Source organism: Microtus ochrogaster, chromosome 6 (genome assembly GCF_000317375.1).
Source record: "Microtus ochrogaster isolate Prairie Vole_2 chromosome 6, MicOch1.0, whole genome shotgun sequence".
Taxonomy (NCBI): Eukaryota; Metazoa; Chordata; class Mammalia; order Rodentia; family Cricetidae; genus Microtus; species Microtus ochrogaster.
In genome coordinates, this window is record NC_022013.1 from 37816615 (window position 1) to 37830618 (window position 14004).

Below are 14004 nucleotides of genomic sequence, written 5' to 3' on the forward strand. Positions count from 1 at the left end.
CAGCAAGCTGACAGCTAACATCAAATTAAACGGAGAGAAACTCAAAGCCATCCCACTAAACTCAGGAACACGACAAGGCTGTCCACTCTCACCATACCTCTTCAATATAGTGCTTGAAGTTCTAGCAATAGCAATAAGACAACATAAGGGGATCAAGGGGATTCGAATTGGAAAGGAAGGAGTGAAACTTTCGTTATTTGCAGATGATATCATAGTGTACATAAGCGACCCCGAAAACTCCACCAAAGAACTTTTACAGCTGATAAACCCCTTTAGTAATGTGGCAGGATACAAGATCAACTCCAAAAAATCAGTCACCCTCTTATACACAAAGGATATGGAAGCAGAGAGGGAAATCAGAGAAGCTTCACCTTTCACGATAGCCACAAACAGCATAAAATATCTTGGGGTGACTCTAACCGAGGAAGTGAAAGATCTATTTGACAAGAACATTAAGGCATTGAAGGAAGAAATTGAGGAGGATACCAGAAAATGGAAGGACCTCCCTTGCTCTTGGATTGGGAGAATCAACACAGTAAAAATGGAAATTCTACCAAAGGCAATTTATAGATTCAATGCAATCCCCATCAAGGTCCCATCAAAATTCTTCAAAGATCTTGAAAGGACATTAATCAACTTTATATGGAAAAACAAAAACCCAGGATAGCCAAAACAATGCTATACAATAAAGGATCTTCTGGAGGCATTACCATCCCTGACTTCAAACTCTATTACAGAGCTACAGTGATGAAAACAGTGTGGTTCTGGCATAAAAACAGAGAAGTCAACCAATGGAATCGTATAGAAGACCCAAATTTTAACCCATAAACCTATGAACACCTCATTTTCGATAAAGGAGCTAAAAGTATACAATGGAAGAAAGAATGCATCTTCAACAAATGGTCAACCTGTAGAAGAATGAAAATAGACCCATATCTATCACCATTCACAAAACTCAAGTCCAAATGGATTAAAGACCTCAATATCAGTCAGAACACACTGAACCTGATAGAAGAGAAAGTGGGAAGTACCCTACAACAGATGGGCATAGGAGATTGCTTCCTATGTGTAACCCCAGCAGCACAGGCATCAAGGGCAACATTGAATAAATGGGACCTACTAAAACTGAGAAGCTTCTGTAAAGCAAAGCATATCATTTCTTTCTGTGTTGTAACTGAGCAGTATAGGTTGTTGTGTAACTATGGTAATGTGAGATAATTCATGTCACAAAGATAGTTGTTTGCAATACAAGTATACATAAATTGGTATAGAGAAAAATAAGCATCATTTGCTATTTGCTAAATAATTAAAAATGACATCTATGTGAGGAAAGACAGTTTGTTCCCCTGAACTCCAACATAGATGTGTTCAGTCCTAACAGAGGTTGTTATGCTTCAAGTGGTCCTGGGAAACATATATGCAAACAAAGATAACTTGACTGAATGGTATATGTGTTTATGTATATATGCACATAAACATGTACATATATGAAATGTATATACATATAACAATGATAAATAAAAGATCATGAATTTGAAAGTAGGGACACAAAATGGAGTTGGTAGTAGGAAAATATTCACTGTCCATATTTGAAGCCCTCCTAAAAATATTAAAACCATTTCTTTAAATTACAAAGAAGAAAAAACCCATCACTGTACAGTTAGATTGGCAGTCTGACAGTACTTGCAGCAAGTAGTAAAGATGAAGGTAAAGATTTTGACATTTTGAGGCATCTGAAACATGAGATATTGATTAAATATTTAATTATGAAATTTGATCACACATTTATATTCATTAATATGAACTGTGGTAAGGATTCTAGCCTGATTAAAATTGAAAGTCCTTAGCACATCTTTTATCAGCAAATTCAACTTCATGGTTTTTAAAAATTAGGCCAGAAGCTGGATTTAACCAAGATCATAATTTTTGTCATATTGTTCAGCAAAATATGGCATAAGATCCACTAGTGATTTCAATGTTCATATTTAATTTTGTGTGTGAGAGAAATATGAACATGAAAAGATTATAGGTAAAAAAAAATCTGATAGAAGCTTTGGAGCTGTTTCAGAGAAAGATTACAGCTTGTTTTTATGCAGTTGATTTGGAGGCAAATAGATACATAATAACAAATATCATCAAATCATTTTAACATAGATATGTCACTATATAATCAGTATTAAAGTGATAACATTTTTTGGCATCAATATGTTATTGTCTGTACACAATAATTTAATGATCATTCCCTATCACATTTCTGGGACTTTAAAAAAAAGGCCATCTATTTAGCAATGGTTGTCAGTACCAAAATGTATCCTGGCTGATAAAACAGAGACATAAAAATAAGAAAATTAAAAAAACAACTGGGTTCCCACACTTTCTTTTCAGAGGTCTCCCATAATTGGTAGAACATTGAAAAAGATGTAAAGCAATTCTGTGTAAAGCTCTGATTTTCCAGAGAAAAACCTTAGACAGAAAATTATCATTGATTTACTGTCTCTTCTAGGTCATACTTAGTGTCAGGAAATGTGCCTGGATGAAGTCATTTTCCCAATGTGAGATGGTGTATGAGTGTTCTATTTAGAATATTAATTTCTTCTGCAGAAAAACAAGATTAGATACACATAATACAATTTGATAAAGTCTTTATAAATTCTCAGATGCTTTTAGAGAGTATAGGAATATTATAAGGTAAAGATTAAATGATTGCATAGGAGTTACTACTTTCCTATATAGCTAATGTATATTTTTTGTTTTTGTTTTTTTCCTTTTTTCATTTTTTAAAAAAAAGAAATAAAACTATCTTTTTCATTATACATGCCAACCCAAGTTCCCACTCCCTCCCCTCCTCCCATTCCTTCCACATAACTTCCCACTCCACCCCCCATCCAATGCTCACAGAAGGAAAGTCATATGGCTTCGGGGACAGTCCAAGGACTTCCCTATTATATCTAGGCTGAGCAAGGTGTCATCCAAAGAGAATAGGCTTCAAAAAAGCCAAAACATGCAGTAAGGATAAATCCAAGTGCTACTGCCATTGGTCCCTCAGCCTGCTCCAGCCCTGCAACTGTCAACAACATTCAGAGGGATTAGTTTGGTTCTGATTGCTCCTTTCCCAGAGTGACTGGAAAGCTCCCATTAGATCAAGTAGACTGTTTCAGTGGGTGTACCCATAATGGTCTTGACCTCTTTGCTTATAATCTCACTTCTCCCACTCTTCAGCTGGACCTTGGGAGCTCAGTCCAATGCTCTGCTGTGGGTCTCTGTCTCTGTTTTTATCAGTTGCTGGATGAAGTTTCTATGGTGATATTTAAGATATTCATCAGATTGACTACAAGGCAAGTCAAGTTCGGGCCCCCTCTCCTCTCTTGTTTAGGATCTTAGCTGTGGTCATACTTGTGGATTCCTGGGGATTTCTCTAGAGCAAAGTTTTTGCTAACCCTCAATGAATGACTCCCTCAATCAAGATATCTCTTTCCTTGCTCTCATCTTGTCCTTCCTCCTTCTCTACTATCCCAATCACTCAAGTTATCCTCATCCCTCCCCTTATCTCCTCCTCTTCCCTTTCTACCATTCATTCTTCCCCCATCCCATGCTCCCAATTTTGTGATCTTTTCTATTTTGACTTTCCAGGTGGATATAGTTATGTATTTCTTAGGGTTTTCCTTATTACTTAGTTTCTCTAGGATCATGAACTATAGGCTCAATATCCTTTGTTTATAGCTAGTATCCACTTATGAGTGAGTACATACCATATTCATCTTTTTGGTTATGGCTTACCTCACTCAGGATGTTTTCTAATTCCATCCACTTGCATGCAAAATTCTAGATGTCATTGTATTTTTACCTCTGAGTAGCACTCTAATGTGTAAATTGTCATATTTTCTTTATCCATTCTTTGGTGACGGGCATTTAGGTTGGTTCCAGGTTTGGGTTATTACAAATATTGCTGCTATGAACATAGTTGCACAAATGCTTTTGTAGTATGACTGAGCATCTTTTGGGTATATGCCCAAGAGTAGTATTGCTGGATACAGGTGGGTTGATTCCCAATTTTCTGAGAAATCACAATACTGATTTCCAGAGTGGTTGTACAAGTTTTTATTCCCACTAGCAGTGGATGATTTCTTTATTCCACATCCTCTCCAGCACCAGCTATCATTGGTGGTTTTGATTTGCATTTCCCTGATGACTGAGGATGTTGAGTACTTCCTTAAGTGTCTTTTGGCCACTTGAGATTCCTCTGTTGAGAGTTCTTTGTTTAGGTCTATACTCCTTTTTTTAATTTTTTGGATTATTTGTTCTTTGATGACCAATTTCTTGAATTCTTTGTATATTTTGGAGATCAGACCTCTGTCTGATGTGGGGTTAGTGAAGATCTTTTCCCATTCTGTAGGCTGTTGCTTTATCTTGTTGACCATGTCTTTTGTTTTACAGAAGCTTTTTTATTTTCAGGAGGTCCCATTTATTAATTATTTCTCTCAGTATCTGTGCTACTGGAGTTATATTTAGGAAGTGGTCTCCAGTGTTAATGCATTCAAGTGTACTTTCAGCTTTGTCTTCTATAATATTCAGTGCAGCTGGATTTATGTTGAGGTCTTTGATCCATTTGGACTTGAGTTTTATGGATGGTTTTAGATATGAGTCTATTTTCATTCTTCTACATATTGATATCCTTTTATACCATCACAATTTGTTAAATTTGCTTTCTTTTTTTCCATTTGATATTTTTAACTTTTTCGTCAAAAATCAGGTATTCATAGGTACATAGATTAATATCCAGGCCTGCAATTCAATTCCATTGGTCAACCTCTAAGTTTTAATGCCAATAACAAGCTGTTTTCTTTACTGTAGCTCTGTAATAGAGCTTGATGTCAGGGATGGTGATGGCCCTGGAATTTTTTATTATACAGGATTATTTGGGGTATCCTGGATTTTTTTGTTTTTCCATATGAAGTTGATTATTGCTTTTATTATTTCTTATTTTGATTGATTTTTATTGAGCTCTACATTTTTCTCTCACTTTTCCCTCACTTCCAGCATTATTTAGTTGTCCATAGTTCTTTGTGTACTTTGCTCCATCCATTTTAGCATGTCTTTTGCTGTTATTCTTGTTCAGTTCATGTTAGGCAGTAGTGTTTTTTATCGTATTAGTGTAGCAATATGAGTTAATTTGTTTTTAACATTTTGGTTTCAGTTCTAAGAAAATTCACTTTTTCTGCAAGGGGGAATGATGAATCTTGTTAAAATTGTAAAGAGACATTGTGCTTCTTGACAAAATATCTATATGCTGTTTAGTATAAAGTTCATTAATATTTGACATACAGGCACAAAACCCAGCAACTTACTCATAGTTTATAATCTTTTGAATGTATGCATATTAAGTACTCATAATAATTATATAAACCTTACTGCATTTTATGTTACCTTCAATGTCATGGGAACCATCTTTTAGAATAGTGAATTTTGTGTTCATATTTAAATGCCATTAGAGTTCTTTATCACATTCTTATAGTTTTCATATGAAACGTGAAGAACATACATTTTAAATTACTAGTATTTATATATAATAGATTTACTTGCTTATCTGTCATAAACTTCTGCTCCAAACTATTTTAATATTTTAAAAATTAAATAGTATTTTATAAATTCATGAAAATTAGAAGCTAGAGAGATGCTTCAGAGGATATGAGCCCCTACTACTCACTTAAGCACATAAGTTCAATTCTCACAACACAAACACTAGTAGCTCAGGATGGTTTACATTTCCAGCTCCATGGATTTGAGACTCTTTCAGTCACCATAAGCACCTTCACACTTCTGGTATATAGTCACACATGATACCCATGTACAGAAATAAAAATTACATAAATCTTTAAATGTCATAGCAATCAAACAAGTTTAATTATATTTTTAAATAAACTAATCTTTAGAATAATCAAAATGTATTCCTTAGATTTAGACCCCAGCTTTAAATAGGAAATTGATCCAATACTGTTTTACTTCCTAATAAAGACTTAAAAATGTCATTGTGATAATATAGCATGTAAGTATTTTCCAGGCAAAACAGCAGAATGTTTCGTGAATGCTAGAGAGTAGTTGAGAAGCTGAGCATCCACAGTGGCAGTACATCCATCTGTATGTTGGAGAGCAGGAAGGACTGTAGGGCCTTATTCCCAGAAGCTGGAATCATAAGAATATTTGAGAAGGGCTCTATTGATATCTTAAGCATCTCTCAGTTCATTTTCCAATTAAAATTAGTAATCACATTAGTAATGAAGATTAAATAAAATAAGATAAACATAGTGTTATTAGCAATTAGTCTATTAAATCTCTAGATCTAGAGTTCCATAATTTAAAAAGCTTTTGAGAATCAGCAAGAAAAACAAACAATTGAAATACCATGAAAATATGGTCAAAAAATGCCAGCTGTACTGGGACTGATGGAGCATGTGATCAAACCAGACTCTCTGAATGTGGCTGACAATGATGGCTGACTGAGAAGCCAAGGACAATGGCACTGGGTTTTGATTCTACTGCATGTACTGGCTTTGTGGGAGCCTCGTCAGTTTGGATGCTCACCGTCCTAGACCTGGATGGAGGGGGGAGGATCTTGGACTTTCCACAGGGCAGGGAACCCTGACTGCTCTTTGGACTGGAGAGGGAGGGGGAAAAGGAGTGGGAGGAGGGGGAGGGGGAGGGAAATGGGAGGAGGTGGAAATTTTTAATAAATAATTAAAAAATGAAAAAGAAAAAATCCTACTTCAACCCATTTTAAGTAATAAAAAGTTGTGAAACTAAAAGTTCTTTATGATTTAAATATGTAATTTCTTACAGAAGATAAACATAAATTACATTTAAAATTACAAATAATCATTCTCTGATATTTCAAAAAATGTTGGTTTTGGATGAGAAAAATGCACATAAATGTGCACTATTTCTCTATGTAATGATGACTCAGTAAAGCAGGTCTTCAGGCTTAGCAGTTAGTGCTTCTTCTGGCAGAACCATTTCATCAACTCTAAAGCAAACTTATTTTTAAAATTATAGAGAAATTTTCCTCTAATTAGAAAAAGACCTATTAAATGCTTTGTAAATTTATTCAGGAACAATATATAGTAAATAATATAATCATAATTAAAGAGTAAATGATTACATATAAGTGAAATTCTCTGTTTAAAACAAAAATATTTTTATGTTGTTGTATCATATTATCACAGAGTAAGAAATAAGCTTTTGTCAACTTCAATAAAATAAAACTTTCTTATGGTACAGTGAACAAAAAAAAATAGGAATAAATTTTTCTAAGGAAATAGAATCAAATTGCTCAAAATTTTCCTGTAGTAGTTGAAAAGCCTGTCACCAAGGTAACTTCCAATTCTTAAATGTTTATCATTATCTGCAAGAGAACAAAGCTAAAAAGTCACAATTGTCTTGCCAAATGATGAGTAGAGCTTACTGTATTTATTCAAGCAAAGACATTATGTTTAGATCAGAAATGAACCAAAAAGAAAAAAAAAATAGGAACCCAATACACATTTCATGCATCTGTTATATAAAAGCCACTAGTGTGTCATGGATATAGTCTGTGTGCTTGGATGACCTAAAAAGCAATAATTCCTCCCCCAAAAACATGCTTTATGAAGTCATTTCCAAAGATGTTGAACTTGCTTGACAGCAACTGTTCAGACCATTCTGTGGGTTCTCATCATCCTATATCTCAAAATTGTATTCTATTCTTTCTGTCAAACTACAAAATAACCTCAAAAACAGTAGTGTGAGCAATGAGTGAGCCTTATGAATTTTCATATGCAACTTTGTACACAAAGGATATGACTTAATTTAGTAATAGTAAAAACAGACCAACATATGCATTAAAGATATCAGGCGATAGAGTAATAGGGGAAACATCAATTACTGAAGACATAGCTTTAAATAATTAATTTAAATATGATTTTTCAAGTATTAATAACAACTGCTTTTCCAGAACTGTTTTCTTCACATATTTCATGCTTTTGATAAAATGTTTCTGTGATTAAGATTCAAGTTTCTTATGACAATAATACATTTATATGTATAGAACATACACACCTAAAGAGTAAGCCCATATATATGCTTCATTATATAATTTGGATGTATGACAGTGCTACGGCAAACAAAGAAGATGCTAGGTAGTTAACATTTCACAAAATTACTAGCACTATAAAATTACAAAAAGAGTTAAGATTATGTTAACTTTTTATAAAAGCATTGTTACATTGAATTATTACTATATTTTGTAGATTTATTAAGGCAATATCACCATGTATTTAAATAGTGCATATAAAAAGTATTAAGCTCTAAAATGCATGAATCTCTGGGGAAATTACATAATATTCCTTGGCCTGCTTTTCTTCTGTTTTAAATGGTATCACACAAGTAAAATGCTTTACATACAAAAAGTACCTGCAAATGCTTGCTGCACTATTTTAAATCTGTAATACATTCCTTCTGTACAACTTTCCACAATCACAACTTGGCTTTAAGGATGATATAACTTTTAGTCATTTTGTACAGAGCTAAATAATATATTAAAGGTTCATGATTTTTTTACACTTATATTGTTTACACTGTTCTAATACTTACCAAGTTTCAGTTTCTTAGTTACTTCCTGAACATGCCACTTTATTTTGTTATTAATGTTACATGGGCAAATATTATCCACATGCACCACAGATTTGATTTTTGTAGATGATGTCATTTATGTGTGGATTCAGGAATTTTTATACCATCTTTCTTGTTTGATTTTGCCTGTTTTTCTTGTGATTTTTATTAGATTGTGCATTCAATATAGAGTTGCCAATGCTGATATATTGTCAAATAATTTAAATTTTGTTTTAACTTAATTGTCGATTCTTTTTTGCCAAGCTTGCCAGCAAACCTTCAACTATAGACCACGTGATGTCCCAAGGAAAGGTAGCAACTCTTTTCCACTAGTGCACAAGTCAACTACAGCAAAGGCATCATTCATGATCCTAGCCTTGGTGATCCTCCAGTGAAGGTGGTCCATCAGAATCCATATAGATTTATGAAGTAGATCTTTAACACCTTGGAAGACAGCCAAACCAGGAAGTTTGTGCACTATGGAAAGAAGAAAATTATCGGCAATATTCTGCTTTGGGGAATTATGTTTGAGAGTATATTTTGTGCTGTCTAGCAGAGAAGCTCAGGGATAGGGTCCAGTCTGCCAGATCCTCCAGGGACTAATGCATAATCTTTCAAAACCCAGTGACAAAGAAGATCTGAGTGAGCTGCCATTGAGTTTCATGAAGGCTGTTTCCTTTGCCAACACAGCTATGATTGGTGCTGTGGATAGTGAAAATTCAACTGACAAAACTATCTTAAAGTATGGTGGTGCCTATCACAAGCAGTCAAGACTCTAGCTGGACACATGCATTGTTTGGGAATAGCTGTGAAACCCATGGTGCATGTCTTTGCAGGTGATGATCACAAAGGGCCCAAGGGGACCTCTATTATCTGCAAAGACAGACTGCTGCACAGTAAATCCAGTTACTGTCAGCTAGACAGGTCAGGTTGGTAGAACCAATACTGTGTAAGACAGAAGACCTGTGGTGGTAGAGAGACAGCACAGCACCGGAATGCTCTTGCAGTTTTTTTCAGTGCACCCAGGTTCTGTTCCCAAAACATGCATGGTGCCTCTCAGCCACTGTGAGTTCAGCGGGAAATGATGAGATTACTTCTCCTGACTTTCACAGGCAGGAGGAACATGCATACATTCAAGCAAAAGATCCAAATGTGTATAATAAGCAAAATCTTAAGCAACCTCAAAGAACACTGTATTTGTTTTTAAAATTATAGTTAAATAACAAAAATAGAAGTAATCAATACTTATTTGAAGATTTTCTAAAGAAATAATGTATTTTATGGAAACATAGGTGAAGTTTACACTTAATTAAGAAAGAGTATTATATTTTAAGATAGAATAGCACATGAATTAGCCAAACACTGGAAAAAACAAATCTGGTAAATGTTTATGCAATTAGTGATAATAGTTAAATCATCCAACCAGTATTTCATAAATAGCTAAAATATTATTTTACAATAGTGGTAAAGAAATAAAAATTGTTGTTCTTCATTTAATTATGAATTATTTTATAGCTCTAAAGTATAACTTTAACATTAATATGAGATTTAAATTAAAACTTGGCTTGGACATTATCTTAAATGTAAGAAATGAGGTTGAATAAGGCAGATTAAGGTATGTACATGGTGTTAATTAAAATGAATGAATAAAAACACTGGTTGGAATAAGTGGCCTAAGCACTAGTGTAAGGCAGGTGGTCCCATCACCTTCTCTGATGATACATGTTGATTTCTGCACCTGAAATCAGCAACTCTTTAAGCTAAAATTCACTTAGAAGGAGATAAACTTTGAGCAGAGGTAAGATAAAAACAATTTTATTAGGAGATTACATATTAATATTTAGGCTGTTTTGTCATAAAATCATTACCAAATTTCTCAGTATAATTGGAGTTTGTAATGTTTCTTCTCAAATGAATTCATATTGTTTTGTCTTTTGTTGTCACAGATGATAGCTTAACAAAATACCTTTCCAAATATTATGAGGGAGATTTGATGGAGAATGTGAGTAAGCAATCTAGGCAATTTCTCTCCAGACTGATATTGAATATCAAACTTCCTGTATAACCGTGTAATAAAATATCCCGAGTCCTTAAAATAGCTGCTCAGCATTCTTCATTGATTTTGCTTACATTACAACTTCTAAATGCGAAAAATTTTATTATATATTGGGAGCAATTAAAGCATTCCAGAATATAGAAATATAGACATAAGGAAAAGAATGTAGATTACTGAGTCTACATATCTCAACTTTCTGTGCTATAGTAGTGTACAAAATTAGCATTCTCTCTTAGCTTCTCCAATGATTTGATTACAGCTCAAAGCTAGGGATAAAACCGGACTCTCTGAACATAGCGGACAATGAGGACTACTGAGAACTCAAGAACAATGGCAATGGGTTTCTGATCCTACTGCATGTACTGGCTTTGTAAGAGCCTAGGCAGTTTTGATGCTCAGCTTACTAGACCTGGATGGAGGTGGGGGTTCCTTGGACTTCCCACAGGGCAGGGAACCCTGAATGCTCTTCTGGCTGAGGAGGGAGGGAGACTTGATTGGGGGAGGGGGAGGGAAATGTGGGGCGGTGGTAGGGAAGAGACGGAAATCCTAAATGGTGCAAATACAGTACAGATTTGAAATAAAAATATTCTAGACAATAATGCCATTTAAAAATATTTATAAACATTTCTGGATAGCAAAATTGGTCATTATATTCATTTGGGTGCATGAGTACTGGTCTTGGAAGGCATTCCTGTAACACTGCAGAACATTACCACCCAAGAGTAAAACTTTACTTATTTATTTCCCCCCCTTTTTTTTTTCAAGGCCGGGTTCTCTGTGTCATTTTTGGAGCCTCCTGGAACTTGCTTTGCAGGCCAGCCCGACCTCAAACGCACAGAGATCTGCTTGCCTCTGCCTCCCAAGTGCTGGGATTAAAAGTATGCACCACTTCCTCCCAGCTTACTTTCCACTTTTAATTAAAAGAAAAGAAATTTCTCATAACTTTAGTTTCACTTAATGTAATGTATTTAACATAAAGAAAATTAAAACATAAACTATTTTTTTAAATACCATCATGAAGTATAAACGCTGTTTGAAATTTCAATTATATTCTTCAGTATATGTTGATGTCTACTTCATACTATACATAAAATCTATATTAATCTCAAAATTAAATAATAAATCATAAGACTGAGACTCAAAACTAGAATAATAATGGCTATATTATTATAAAGACATCAAAATATATATTCACACCCCTCAGTTAAGTTTTATCTTTTCATTAAAAGACTAACCCATATGGATGTGCACGTACTTATGTTTGTGTATAAATGTGTGTAAACTGGTGAATAAGAAAGATGGGAAAAAGAAAAGAAAATGTGGGAATAATTAAAAATATGACTAGTTCTGCAGTTTAAGTTTGTTACAGTCCAAGTTTAATGTGATGGACAAGTTCTGAATCATTTAAAGTTTTCGTTATAGTTACTTGGCTGCATTATTTTTATTTTGTTTTTTGGTATGAGTGCACTGAAAGGAGATTCTAGTTTTGTCTTTATTTCAAACATTTAAAATTTAAATATACATTTTGATGGGATTCTCCCCCTGCCCCAAGTCCTTCCAAATCCTCTTCCCATTCCTAACCACCCAACTTTAATTTTTTTTCTCAAAAAATCAACAACCACTAAAAAACAAAATTAAAGCACACCCATAGGAAAAAAAATAATAATCAAAGTCTTTGGTGTGTAAACAAATTACACAGAAAAATTGTTGGATCCATTGTACGTGATTACCTTCTCATGAACATGCCCTGTCCTGGAATGGCTGATATACCCAAGTTACTATCTATGGGAGAATATTGATTTTCCCTCTCCCCAACAGGTATAAGTGACAGTTCAGTTGTTAAGTTTTACCTTAGAAACTAGGTTTTTCTTCATTAATTTATACTTCCATATATTTAAAATTTAACAAAATAAAATACAATAGGATAAAATAAAATTAGCACTTTGTGTTAGACAAGACAAACACAAAAAAGAAAACAAATCCAAGAGAAAAACACAAGAATCAGAGACTCACTAATTCACACAGTCAGGAACCACATCAAACACTAAACTGTAATACATAAACATATACATATATAAATACATATACAAATGCAGAGGACTTACTGAAGACCTGTGCGGGTCCTGTGCATGCTGCTTCAGTTGCTGTGCAGTTATATGAACTTTGCTCATGTTGATAGGATTGTGTTTTCTTGTGTCCTTCTTCACTTTAGCCTTATCCTCTTTTTACCCCCGCTTTTCAGCTGTGTGATCTGAGCTCTGATGGGAGGGATTTAATAGAGACATCTTATTTAGGACTGACTGTTCCAAGGTCACTCATTGTCGGTTTAATGTCTGACTGTGGTCTCTGTTTTTCTTGAGAATGGAATTTAAAGTTATGTGTAGAACATTTCACCCAACATTAAACTTTCTCCAAAATGACCACAGAGCCTAACACAATAATAGTCTCAATAGATGCAAGAAAATTAAAGTAATAACTTGCATTCTATCTAACTATATTGGATTAAAGTTGGATATCAAAAATAGAAACAACACAACGATTACAAATTCATAGAAACTGAAGAAATCTTAACTGAATGAAAAAATAATGGGTCAGAACAGAAATTTGGAAGGAGTTAAATAATTCAAAACATGCCCAATCTTTTTTTTTTTTAGAAGGTGAATCCAAAGAAAAAAACATAGCTATCCTCCTGGTTATGGGAAGTAGACAAGATGGCCGGGCAAAAAGAATGGGATCTTGGGGGTTGGGTGGGAGGAGGGTATGGGGAGATGGGGAGAGAAAAGTGAGAAGGGTAGGATGGGGGGAACTTGGGGAAACGGGATGATTGGGATAAAAGAAGGTTGGATAGGGGAGCAGGGAAGCACATATCTTAATTAAGGGAGCCATCTTGGGATTGGCAAGAGACTTGGACCTAGAGGGGCTCTCAGGTGCCCAAGGCGAGGTCCCCTGTTAGTTCCTGGGGCAGCTGAGGATAGGGAACCTGAAATGACCCTATCCTATAGCCATATTGATGAATATCTTGCATATCACCATAGAACCTTCATCTGGCGATGGATGGAGATAGAGACAGTCCCACACTGGAGCACCGGACTGAGCTCCCAATGTCCTAATGAGGAGCAGAAGGAGGGAGAACATGAGCAAAGAAGTCAGGACCACAAGGGATGCACCCACCCACGAAGACAGTGGGGTTGGTCTATTGGGAGCTCACCAAGGCCAGCTAGACTGTGACTGAAAAAGCCTGGGATAAAACCGGACTCTCTGACCATGGCGAACAATGAGGGCTGATGAGAAGCCAAGGACAATGGCAC